We start from the raw sequence: 12,063 nt of genomic DNA, 5'->3' as shown, positions 1-12,063 counted from the left end.
CCCAAAGTAGTGATCTGGCGCATCTTGAAGTAATAGCTCTTTCTGATGCGATGCCGACGTAACAATCCCTCGAGCATTCTAAAACACAGAAATATTGGTTTGAAGATCTGTAAAGAGCTTTTCGAAATTTGACTTCCATTCTTTGATTTGCCTCGAGAGGCTGGGCTTGCAGAGGAGACAAGCGAGGCAATGTTGCGGCGTTAGCGAGTGATCGATCAAATCTGTGGCAGATCCTATTTCCGGAATTGGGTTGTCCAATTTTGTTCCGCTGCAGGACAACATTGCAGCTTTTGAAGTTGACATTCTTCTTTATGTGTGCGAGCATGAAGCCTCCCGGTTGAAAGGCGGCCAAAGAAGGCCAGAAAAAGGGCCACTATCATCTCCTTAACTGGTCATCGTCTTTATTTTCTTGATTTTTCAGATGGAAATTATTGGTTTGCGCAGTCAACACTGTGGAACACTGGTGTTTATATTTGCCACTTCTTTGCTTTTGAATGGGGATAATGCTCTGGCATTGCAGGGCTGGGTTTTGTTTTTTGTGGTTCTGTTATGGCTCATGAATGGATGTGTTTATGGATTGAAATTTAAGGAAAATATGGGTTTACTGTAGCATATGAATGGGACGCATCCAAGCATTGAAATTTCAGAAGTTGGGTTTATTATGCATACGAAATGGCATGTGTTCATGCTTTTGAAATTTTACTTAGAGAAAAGAAAAGATGGATTTGGTATTGCATATGAATGAGATGTATTTCTTCGTATATGCTTGGCCATCTATAGAGGTTTCTTGATTTTGGTTTATTAACTTAACCTCTTGATTTTGGGTAATTAACTTACTCTAAAATGAAATAAGACATTCAATGTGTTCCTTGTAATATAGATATAAACAAAACATCTAAAGAAAAGTAATTGCACAATGATCCAGTGCAAGAAAACAAGGTTTTCCACAAACCAATTAACTCTTTTAGAAAAAATCAACAATTCCAATTTAATAATCCTATTGGCCTCTCTTTGTACCTTTTGGGACAATTGCTAGTTTATAATTTTTATTATCATTTTTAATAATTATTATGTCACTGCATAGTAGTGATATCTATGATCCATGGATTTTTATTATTTCTATTAGTACAAAATTTTTTGCCAAGAATCCATGGATTTTCATAATCAGCCTTAGGCTTTTAGTTTTCCTAGATGATGATCTGAGCATCGCCACATCAGGGCTACAGAGCCTTAGGATTTTAGTTTTCCTAGATGATGATCTGAGCATCGCCACATCAGGGCTACAGAGCCAGATGCGGTAGCGAGCTCTGTCAATGCGGCATGCTCCTCCAGGATAACAGTGAAAGCAAAGAGTGCAGGAAAATTGCAAGAGGCTTTAAGCTCTTGTCAGTCTCCGTGCAATGCAGTCTCATATCTAATACGCTCCCTGCAAAGCTTGGAGTTAAATGTAGGGGGATCATTAACTCCCACAATACCTCTTGGCCCTTCTCAGTGGCTTCAAGTTGAGCCTTCCTATGCTGCATTGCATAGAAGTTTCTCTCCCAACACTTCAAACATGTGACATTGCTCTTACAGTCTTCCATCGACTCCCACAAAGTCATGGTGGGACAAGAACTTGGACTCTGAATTCTTTGCAGAAGAGGAGCCATTGCAGAGGGTCGAATTGAGCCGAGAGCTGCGTGCAAATATCTACATCAGACTAAGCCGGGAGAATCATGAAAACAACAACGCTAAATCCCCTGATCGTGGTTGGGTTAACGATCATCAAGTAGTAAAATTAACATATTCTTCAAGCTATTTTTTGGGGGTATCTGTAGAAAAGCATATCTGTATAGTCAGGGGATTAGGGCTAGGTGGAAATTGACCCTTGATCTTAAGTAGCTTATGCTTTACAATTTAGTTTTGGGAGTGTTAGCGCTTGAAATTTCACCTCAGGCTGAGAAAGGTAAACCTCAAGGCAACATCAAACCACTTAGCCTCGTAGCTAGCCCTACGGGGCAGGAGAGGGCTCTCTCCGGTCTATCTCGATTAAAGATCTTCAATGGGCGAGATAACCAATAGGGTAACACTGATTTTAGGCTAGTAAACTGATCAAAGGGTTGATTTTGGATTTTTTAGGGTTTTTGGTGGCAAATTGAGGAGTAGCAATTTTGGGTGCGGGGATAGGACACAGTTTCTGCAGGGGTTCTTTGGGGCGAGATAGGATACAATATTGATGCCTTAGATTGAGGTGAATGAATGAGAAAGATAGGTGAGGAGCTAAGGAGAGCAAACAATAACTTTGAATTCTCCTTAAACAGCATAAAACATTGAAATTAAACAAACTTAAAAGCAGAGCATGACAGTCATGAATTCTACTTTAACACTTCATTTGTTTAATGTGCAAAAGGAAAAGAAAGGAAATGATTCACATAACACACTTACAAGTACATAGAGAAACACACCATCAATACATGTAACCACAAGAATCCCAAAAAGGACTGCATAACCCTGGTCTTCCTTAGCAAAAAATTGCAGAGATACAGTGAATAATACAATGATAGCTTTTCCCTCAAGAGTCCAACCATGAAAATGAGCAAGAAAGTACATAATATAGATCATCTAACCTCTTTCCCTGCCTCCATGGGTCGAGCTCACTATCCTAGGAGTTGTTTCAACCACTTCTAAACTAAGCACTGAAAACTAGGCAGTCAAAACAACTTACCTCTATAAGCTAGGAAACCAATTCATTCATTTAATTTTCACCTATTTCATGAATGCATCTTCTAGAAGAGGTACATAAGTGTAAAAGTGTCATAAAAGTACATTAATTACATCAAGGAGGATAAAAATCCACTCCAAAAAGTCAAACATGGTCAAAACTGCGTTTTTCTAAGCTGTACAGTGAAATTTTGAGAAACTTGCCTGATAGGTCGCGCGCCTCTGCCTGACGGGTCGCGTGCCTTTGGGACCACGTTTGGGGCACTTCCAGGTGTTCAAATTGAGCAAGAGTAGGCTTGTTGGAAAGTTCTGTGAGCCTACTTTCCAACCCAACTGGAATTTCTGAATTTGGTGGTCATTTGCCCCTCCAAAAGTGCAATCTCCCAAGACTGCTTTCTGTGTCTCAAAAATGTGGCAGAAAGTCATTTTTTGCTTGTTTTTTGACTTTCTGGAGGCCCAAAACTTCATAAAATCTCTTGTCCATGGATGATCATATGTAACTTCTCATGAAAAATCTGAAAATTCTGAGTTTTTGCAAAATGGAGTTGCCAGGATGAAGGGTCGCGCGGGGGGTGAGACCCGTTAATGGAGAAAACCTGTAAATTGCCTGAAAAAACCAAAATTTACCAAAAATGCTCAAAATTTCTTGGGATTTGTGCTGTGGCTAGGCTATTTAGTGCCTTGGTCCTTCAGTGAGGCCTCGGCCAAGATATGGAGGGGATCGGGCCTCTTTCTCCGTTTTTGTGCTTTGGCCAACCTCCTTGGATCTAGCGATTGCAATTTTGACATTTCTCTAAAACCATGACACCTGTGAAAAAAGTGAAGGAGGTTTTTCTTCTTTGGAATGTTATGGACAAAAACCTCTCTCAGTTTTCCAAAATATATCTTTTATTTCTCTAGAACATCATTTGAGTGCGACTTGTCCCGATGTGTGAAACAAGGAATTTTGTCGAAATGGAGCGAAATGAAGGGGATAGGGGGCTTCTAAATTCTTGGGGAAATTTTTGGAGTGGGGAGGGATGTTAGGAAGCAGGGGAAAGTTGAATCTCAGAGATTGAGCGAGGGGAAGGGGTCAAAAAGGGCAAAACACAGGCCCAACCTGGAAAATTGCCAGGTTGTAGCTAGAAACTAGGGTTTGTGCAAAAATGAGGAATTTGGGGGATCTAAGGGATGGGAAGCATTTGATAGAGTATTTTAAGGATAGGGGAAGGTGTATGAACATCTGGATACAAGTTTTGCCGATGACTTGACCGTCCAAGAGAAATTGGCTTTCAAAACCCTAGGAGAGGGAAATGACCTTGCAAAGGCACAACTGAAGCATGAACAAGGTGTACAATGACTCATTAGACACTGAGATGATAATGAAAACCCTATGAATGATGATAGACTCAGCTGAATAATGACATGGACCGACATTTTGACAACTTTAGAAGGAGTTAAAGCAAACCCTAGACCTAATGCCTAGTGACCAAATTTTGCTTAAAAACTCTTTGAAATGACAAAATTTGACCTTGACACTCTGAGATCACTTTGTAAGAGCATATTTGATCACTAGAGGAAGGCTGGAAAGACTGACACTAACATTGTCTCCAATGGGGATGGTAGCTCCTTGGAGGTGCCAAGAACCTCAGACCTCTGGGAGAGCAGACCAGTGCATTCAACCATTGGGCGATGGAGTCATTATTTCGGCAAACGACACAAGACTTTGACTCACTTATTGACTGAAACCTGACTTAAGCTGACACAATTATGAAACCAACATGACTGAAAACTGACTCACAAATGACTCATGACTGACTTAACTAAAACAAGAACTTACAAAGCTTATTGAAGGGCAGCAGTCCATCACGATTTGAAATCATGATGACAACTACCTTTGTTTCTTACAAGACAATATACCATCAAACTATATCAAAATGCCAATGCAACCAATCAAGCAGATGGCTTCTTGACTGATTCTTCCTATCAGAACTTCTGGTCAACAGTACAGACCTATCACTGGGCATCCAAAAACATAGTTGACCATATTCTCCTTTATCACTGAACACAACAATAATCACTTTCACTGCTGACTGCAACAAACTTGCTAGAGGATCGTGAAAAACATGAAGATTTGCCACTGCCACCTCCTGCTGAAAGAACAAGGTGTCTTTTGCTTCAAATTCTGATCTGCCTTCATCATGTGCTTCAGTAAAAGTATGCTCATGGGCTTCAAAAAACTCTGAACAAATGGATGAGCAGATCTCTTCTTGGAAAAGCATTTCAGCACATGAAACATATGAAGAGGAATCTGAATGGAAATCCTGAATGTTTTGTTCTTCTATGGTGTGAATGTGCTGTAGGTCATCTTCATATGATATCACAACCAAATTATCAAGTTCCTTATTACATTCTTCAATATTATCAAGCACAGTATTATCATTTAGATCGTTTGCCACAAATTCACTCAAAGAAACTTTTTCACTTGCTTGAGCAAAGATCTCACCTTGCTGTTCATGAGCTGACTGAATGACCTCCTCATGAAGACTCGGTTCTAATGACAGACTGGCAGCACGACTGAGAACATTTGAATCCATACCGTTGTCTATGATCTCAACAACAAAATTCTCCTTTTCAGGATTCAGCACAAGGTATTCTTGGTCATCATGATCTGAATGTTGATCTGAAATAGTTGACTTGATTGCATCACATGGATCTTGACTACCCTGCACGCTGTCTTCTTCTGTGGGCAGATCTGAAATAGAACCCTCTCTTTCATCATTTTCAGCCATATTATCTTCAACCTGTTGATCTTGATTCTGCTGCAAAATGTCTTGATCACCTTGATGGGAATTCTTTAAGTTTTCTTTACGCGGCTGAAATGGATTCTCATACAGAGCCTCCATGATCTCAACATCCATAAAATTATCATCTTCATAATATTTCTCAAGGCTTTCAATAAAAGTAGAAGCATGTTTGCAACAGTCTTGAACTAAATTTAATGATGGATAAGAGTCCTTATATCTTTCAATGAACATAGCATGAAAATCCTTTAAACAGTAAATACAAGCAGGCGGCAAAATTTCATACCATGATTGGGCTTCACCTTCCAGAGTGGCCAAGAATATCTTCATCAAGAAATCTTCAGGAAAATCAACCTTCAACTTGCGAATATGCATGTGAAATCTAACCAGATGTAAAGCAGCATCCTTCTTACCATCATCATTAAATATAGGCAGATTCCTTGACCAATCTACCTTTGGAATTTTATTTGGAAAGCCAGGGATGTGATCTCGGCTCAAGGGAGCATATCTTCTTGTGATTCGGTCCATCTTGAAAATCTCACAGCTACTGATCTCGCTGCAGTGAAGTCACCATGAAGCATTGATCTCTGGAGTTTTCAGTGAAGGAGTCGCCAGTGAATGATTTCAGCCTTGTCAGTCTCTGATCGTTGTCCACTATCAACAATCAGATCTGAACTTGATACATGTACTGGGGTAAAATGCAAATGAAGCGCTGTATTCACAAGATCACGGAGATTGACTGAAGCAGCGTTTATCTACTTCCGCTTATGCAAAGCAAAAACGTTTCGAAGGCTACCTGTCGTAACTTCAGGCTCCGTCTAAGACTTATGAAGCAAACACATCAATCAACAGACAAGTTTGTTCTCCCCAGTATGGTCGCCAATATGTTAGCGCTTGAAATTTCACCTCAGGCTGAGAAAGGTAAACCTCAAGGCAACATCAAACCACTTAGCCTCGTAGCTAGCCCTACGGGGCAGGAGAGGGCTCTCTCCGGTCTATCTCGATAAAGATCTTCAATGGGCGAGATAACCAATAGGGTAACACTGATTTTAGGCTAGTAAACTGATCAAAGGGTTGATTTGGGATTTTTTAGGGTTTTTGGTGGCAAATTGAGGAGTAGCAATTTTGGGTGCGGGGATAGGACACAGTTTCTGCAGGGGGTTCTTTGGGGCGAGATAGGATACAGTATTGATGCCTAGATTGAGGTGAATGAATGAGAAAGACAGATGAGGAGCTAAGGAGAGCAAACAATAACTTTGAATTCTCCTTAAACAACAGAAAACATTGAAATTAAACAAACTTAAAAGTAGAGCATGACAGTCATGAATTCTACTTTAACACTTCATTTGTTTAATGTGCAGAAGGAAAAGAAAGGAAATGATTCACATAACACACTTACAAGTACATAGAGAAACACACCATCAATACATGTAACCACAAGAATCCCAAAAAGGACTGCAGAACCCTGGTCTTCCTTAGCCAAAAATTGCAGAGATACAGTGAATAATACAATGATAGCTTTTCCCTCAAGAGTCCAACCATGAAAATGAGAAAGAAAGTACATAATATAGATCATCTAACCTCTTTCCCTGCCTCCATGGGTCGAGCTCACTATCCTAGGAGCTGTTTCAACCACTTTTAAACTAAGCACTGAAAACTAGGCAGTCAAAACAACTTACCTCTATAAGCTAGGAAACCAATTCATTCATTTAATTTTCACCTATTTCATGAATGAATCTTCTAGAAGAGGTACATAAGTGTAAAAGTGTCATAAAATTACATTAATTACATCAAGGAGGATAAAAATCCACTCCAAAAAGTCAAACATGGTCAAAACTGCGTTTTTCTGAGCTGTACAGTGAAATTTTGAGAAACTTGCCTGATAGGTCGCGCGCCTCTGCCTGACGGGTCGCGCGCCTTTGGGACCACTTTTGGGGCACTTCCAGGTGTCCAAATTGAGCAAGAGTAGGCTTGTTGGAACGTTCTATGAGTCTACTTTCCAAACCAACTGGAATTTCTGAATTTGGTGGTCATTTGCCCCTCCAAAAGTGCAATCTCCCAAGACTGCTTTCTGTGTCTAAAAAATGTGGCAGAAAGTCATTTTTTGCTTGTTTTTTGACTTTCTGGAGGCCCAAAACTTCATAAAATCTCTTGTCCATGGATGATCATATGTAACTTCTCATGAAAAATCTGAAAATTCTGAGTTTTTGCAAAATGGAGTTGCCAGGATGAAGGGTCGCGCGGGGGGTGAGACCCGTTAATGGAGAAAACCTGTAAATTGCCTGAAAAAACCAAAATTTACCAAAAATGCTCAAAATTTCTTGGGATTTGTGCTATGGCTAGGCTATTTAGTGCCTTGGTCCTTCAGTGAGGCCTCGGCCAAAATATGGAGGGGATTGGGCCTCTTTCTCCGTTTTTGTGCTTTGGCCAACCTCCTTGGATCTGGCGATTGAAATTTTGACATTTCTCTAAAACCATGACACCTGTGCAAAAAGTGAAGGAGGTTTTTCTTCTTTGGCATGTTATGGACAAAAACCTCTCTCAGTTTTCCAAAATTCATCTTTTATTTCTCTGGAACATCATTTGAGTGCGACTTGTCCCGATGTGTGAAACAAGGAATTTTGTCGAAATGGAGCGAAATGAAGGGGATAGGGGGCTTCTAAATTCTTGGGGAAATTTTTGGGAGTGGGGAGGGATGTTAGGAAGTAGGGGAAAGTGGAATCTTAGAGATTGAGCGAGGGGAAGGGGTCCAAAAGGGCAAAACACAGGCCCAACCTAGAAAATTGCTAGGTTGTAGCTAGAAACTAGGGTTTGTGCAAAAATGAGGAATTTGGGGGATCTAAGGGATGGGAAGCATTTGATAGGGTATTTTAAGGATAGGGGAAGGTGTATGAACATCTGGATACAAGGTTTGCCGATGACTTGACCGTCCAAGAGAAATTGGCTTTCAAAACCCTAGGAGAGGGAAATGACCTTGCCAAGGCACAACTGAAGCATGAACAAGGTGTACAATGACTCATTAGACACTGAGATGATAATGACAACCCTATGAATGATGATAGACTCAGCTGAATAATGAAATGAACCGACATTTTGACAACTTTAGAAGGAGTTAAAGCAAACCCTAGACCTAATGCCTAGTGACCAAATTTTGCTTGAAAACTCTTTGAAATGACAAAATTTGACCTTGACACTCTGAGATCACTTTGTAAGAGCATATTTGATCACTGGAGGAAGGCTGGAAAGACTGACACTAACAGGGGGATTTTGGACCTGTTTGAGAGAACCAATTTTTATCCGAGAAGCAAAATGTACACAACTCTAGCTTCTTGATTTTGTTGGGTTTTTATATACAGCTCGTGAAAGGATTAAAGGATTATTTTGTGTGTAGCAAATTTGACAACAATATATGTATTTTTGCAGGGGTCTAAGCTGAGAGACCCAGGTTTGATTCTCTACTTCTTCAAACAAAGTTCAAGCAACAACAACAACATTAACTTGCTTGCATGGTGTAAACCATTCAGAAGTAACAACAAAGTGGAGTTTCCCTAGAACCGGTTAAGCGGGTTCTATAGACCCTGGATGTTTATTATCCTATTGACAATGACTAGAAACTGCCTACGAGCATTGATACACAAACATATTTGTGTTATTTCCCCTTGAAGATCCTAATACTTTTCCTTTGTTTCTTCTCTTTTTATGCTCAGGTGGCCGGCCTTCATTTGAATAGATCGGAGTTGAGAGATCTTATTCAATACCTTTTGACATTATGCAAAATTTAGCATATTTTGAATTGTAAACTTGTTAGTGCTTTTTTCTGTATATACTAGTGCTTTAGCAATCTCTGGGTTTCCTCTGTTGCATTTTTAATTCCAGCTATTAATTTATTAGGGTGTAATAGGCATCAACAACGATGTTTAGGTGCCAAGACCATTTAACTTTTATAGACCGTCCTCTGGTTTGAATTTTATCAGTGGCATTAACAATCCAGAGGTATGGTTTGAAAGTGGTCATCGGAAATCCATACTTGAATAGTTGTGTGCTAATGTCAAGAATCCTCTATCTTAATAATACTGTATTGTATGTGTCCTCGAGAATGAAAATGAGAGATGGGAAATGTTAGGAAATTGTTTTATGGGAACTGGAAAAGGAAGCAGCGGGGAACCTGATTCCGGAAATGAGAAACATGAAAAAGCAAAAAATGAATTTCATGAAATGATAAACTATAAATAGCAGGAAACTGGCAGATCTCATCCATTGATCTGCATTTGTGAGTTTTTTAAGCATGCTTGTGAATGCAGATCTAAAGTTTTGATTGGTGTTTCTAGAGTTGAAGTTTTTAGTGGTAGGAAATTCTTTGAGTGCAGATTTGTGTATCATGTGGATGTAAATTTACAATAATCACTTGTATCTAGTTTTTGGTTTTCAATTTTAGTTTTTTTTTTCCATGGTTTGAATTTTAACCGGACAGTCTAATGCCTTCATTGTCCAATGAATGTACATTGCTTGAGAATTACAAATGCTTTGGTGTTACTCAAGATAAAATTTCTACTTTACAATGTAATAGTTTTTAAGGTGCTAATGTTGGGGTTATTGTGTAGATTTTAACCACATTCTAAAGACCCTTCTACACTACAGCCATGATTTTGGCATGCTTGAGCTATCAAGTGGTACAATGAACTGATTTTCATTTAAGGTATTACTCTTTCAATTCCCAATAAGAGCAGAGATGTGGAACTATAGTGGGGTGTTACACCCCAACAACCTCCTAGAAGCCTTTATAGTTAGTGCAAGGGTTATTGGACAACATAGGAACAACCTCCTCCAGAAGAAGCCGTTACAGTTAGTGCAAGGGTTGTTCCTGTGTTGTCCAACAACAACAAAAATAACAACCAGGGTTCGTTTATCCCTCATTTGACAAGGTGCCATGTTGTTCGTAGAGACATTCTAAGGGTCTGGAATTTTGAAGAATTTGCAGAGGGAAGCAGGACCTGCTTATCATAGATCATTAGTGTACAATGTAGATCATCTTCATCTATTTGTGGTACATTCTCTTGGATTTTTGAAGGTGAACTAAAACTCATTTGGGATTTTTTGTATTGAACCTAAAATGAATGTATGAGGTATCATATGAATAGTGTTGTAATCTTCCAAGAGACTATATGTACCTATATATATTCCAACTTTGCGAAAAAATTCTTTCAGTTTCAAAATAATGAAGTTGGGTGTGCTTTTCAGTCTCTTGTTTCTACTACTTATAACTTGACAATGTATATGTTCCTTATTATTGTATATTTGGTTCTATGTTTTCCTAGGAACAATAGTGTTACATGATTGGTTTTGTACAATATTTATCCATTGTGTATTTGTGACTATTGAATATTAAATACCTTGTATATTTTAGATTTCCATTAACATTTAAAATATTTTCTCACTTTCAACTTGACAAGTTCAGATAAGCACAGATAGAAAGCCATTTTTAGCATATGTGTGCTATAAGCAGCTAATGGAATATGTCTCTGTAAGTTGTATCTTCAGCTCATTTTTATGGTTTTTGCATAGAATTAATCCACACTAATTGATTAATTATATGGAGATTTCTTTTTCTTTTATCATTTGCTTTGTTAATATTTTGGGAGTTGGAGCCTTCGGCTTTGTCATTCTAGAGAAAAATTAGGATATGCATAGTTTGGATGAAATTCTAGAATTTGATGACCAAGAGTAAATATTAGTTCTCTGAACAAACTGAAATTCGTAATAACATATTGTCATGTAGTAAGACGTTGCTACAAAAATGTGACCTCATTCACTAAAATTTGTAAAACGTAGTAGAGATTCTTTGGAGGAACTATAGAGTAGCCTCAAGAAGTCTTTAGAAGGCCAACATCCAAAAGTCCTACATTACATTGGGTCATCGGTGTCTATAAATTAACAAAGACATGCTTGACCTTGTTAATTATCTAACAATAAAATTGGGTGGCATTTTGAATCCTTTTGGGGATTGTAAAAGGCTATATTTGTGTTGTATGTAGCTCTGACTAACCAGGGCATGGAGTTCTACTTAATGGCACTTGGATTGTTGTAGGTGTTGCTGCTTATTTCCAATTCCAGTGCAATGTTTTTTGCTAGAATATGCATCACAACATTTCACACTTGCGAGGACATTGTCATCCAATGATGAAAATATAGATAAAATCAAATCCATAGGTCAGTTGTTAGTGGGGGTATAATTGACAGGCCTGGTCTATGAGACCTAGAGTTTTTGTGTGTGTTCCAATAGATCTCTCACACAATTTACTATCAAAAATTCAGTTACATCTACCAGGGTTAGTACATGTTCAAATCTGATTTACCTTGAACTTTTGAATCCTTGTTTCCCTGTTAGTTTCCCAGGTATTTGATCAAAGATTGTTTATTGTTGCAACCTGCATGTCAAATAAACCATAAGCATTAGAGAAATTTTGAGGTCTAAAATGGGCCTCAAAACAAAATGTACAACCAAAATCAAATTTATGAGAACCAATAGAATTCAAAATGATGATGTCAACCATGGGGGATGATTCACCATTTTTTGAGTAAA

Source organism: Pinus tabuliformis, chromosome 8 (assembly GCF_031772625.1).
Source record: "Pinus tabuliformis cultivar Carrire ecotype Pingquan chromosome 8, CPIR1, whole genome shotgun sequence".
In the NCBI taxonomy this organism is placed as follows: domain Eukaryota; kingdom Viridiplantae; phylum Streptophyta; class Pinopsida; order Pinales; family Pinaceae; genus Pinus; species Pinus tabuliformis.
This window is presented reverse-complemented; position numbering follows the sequence as displayed.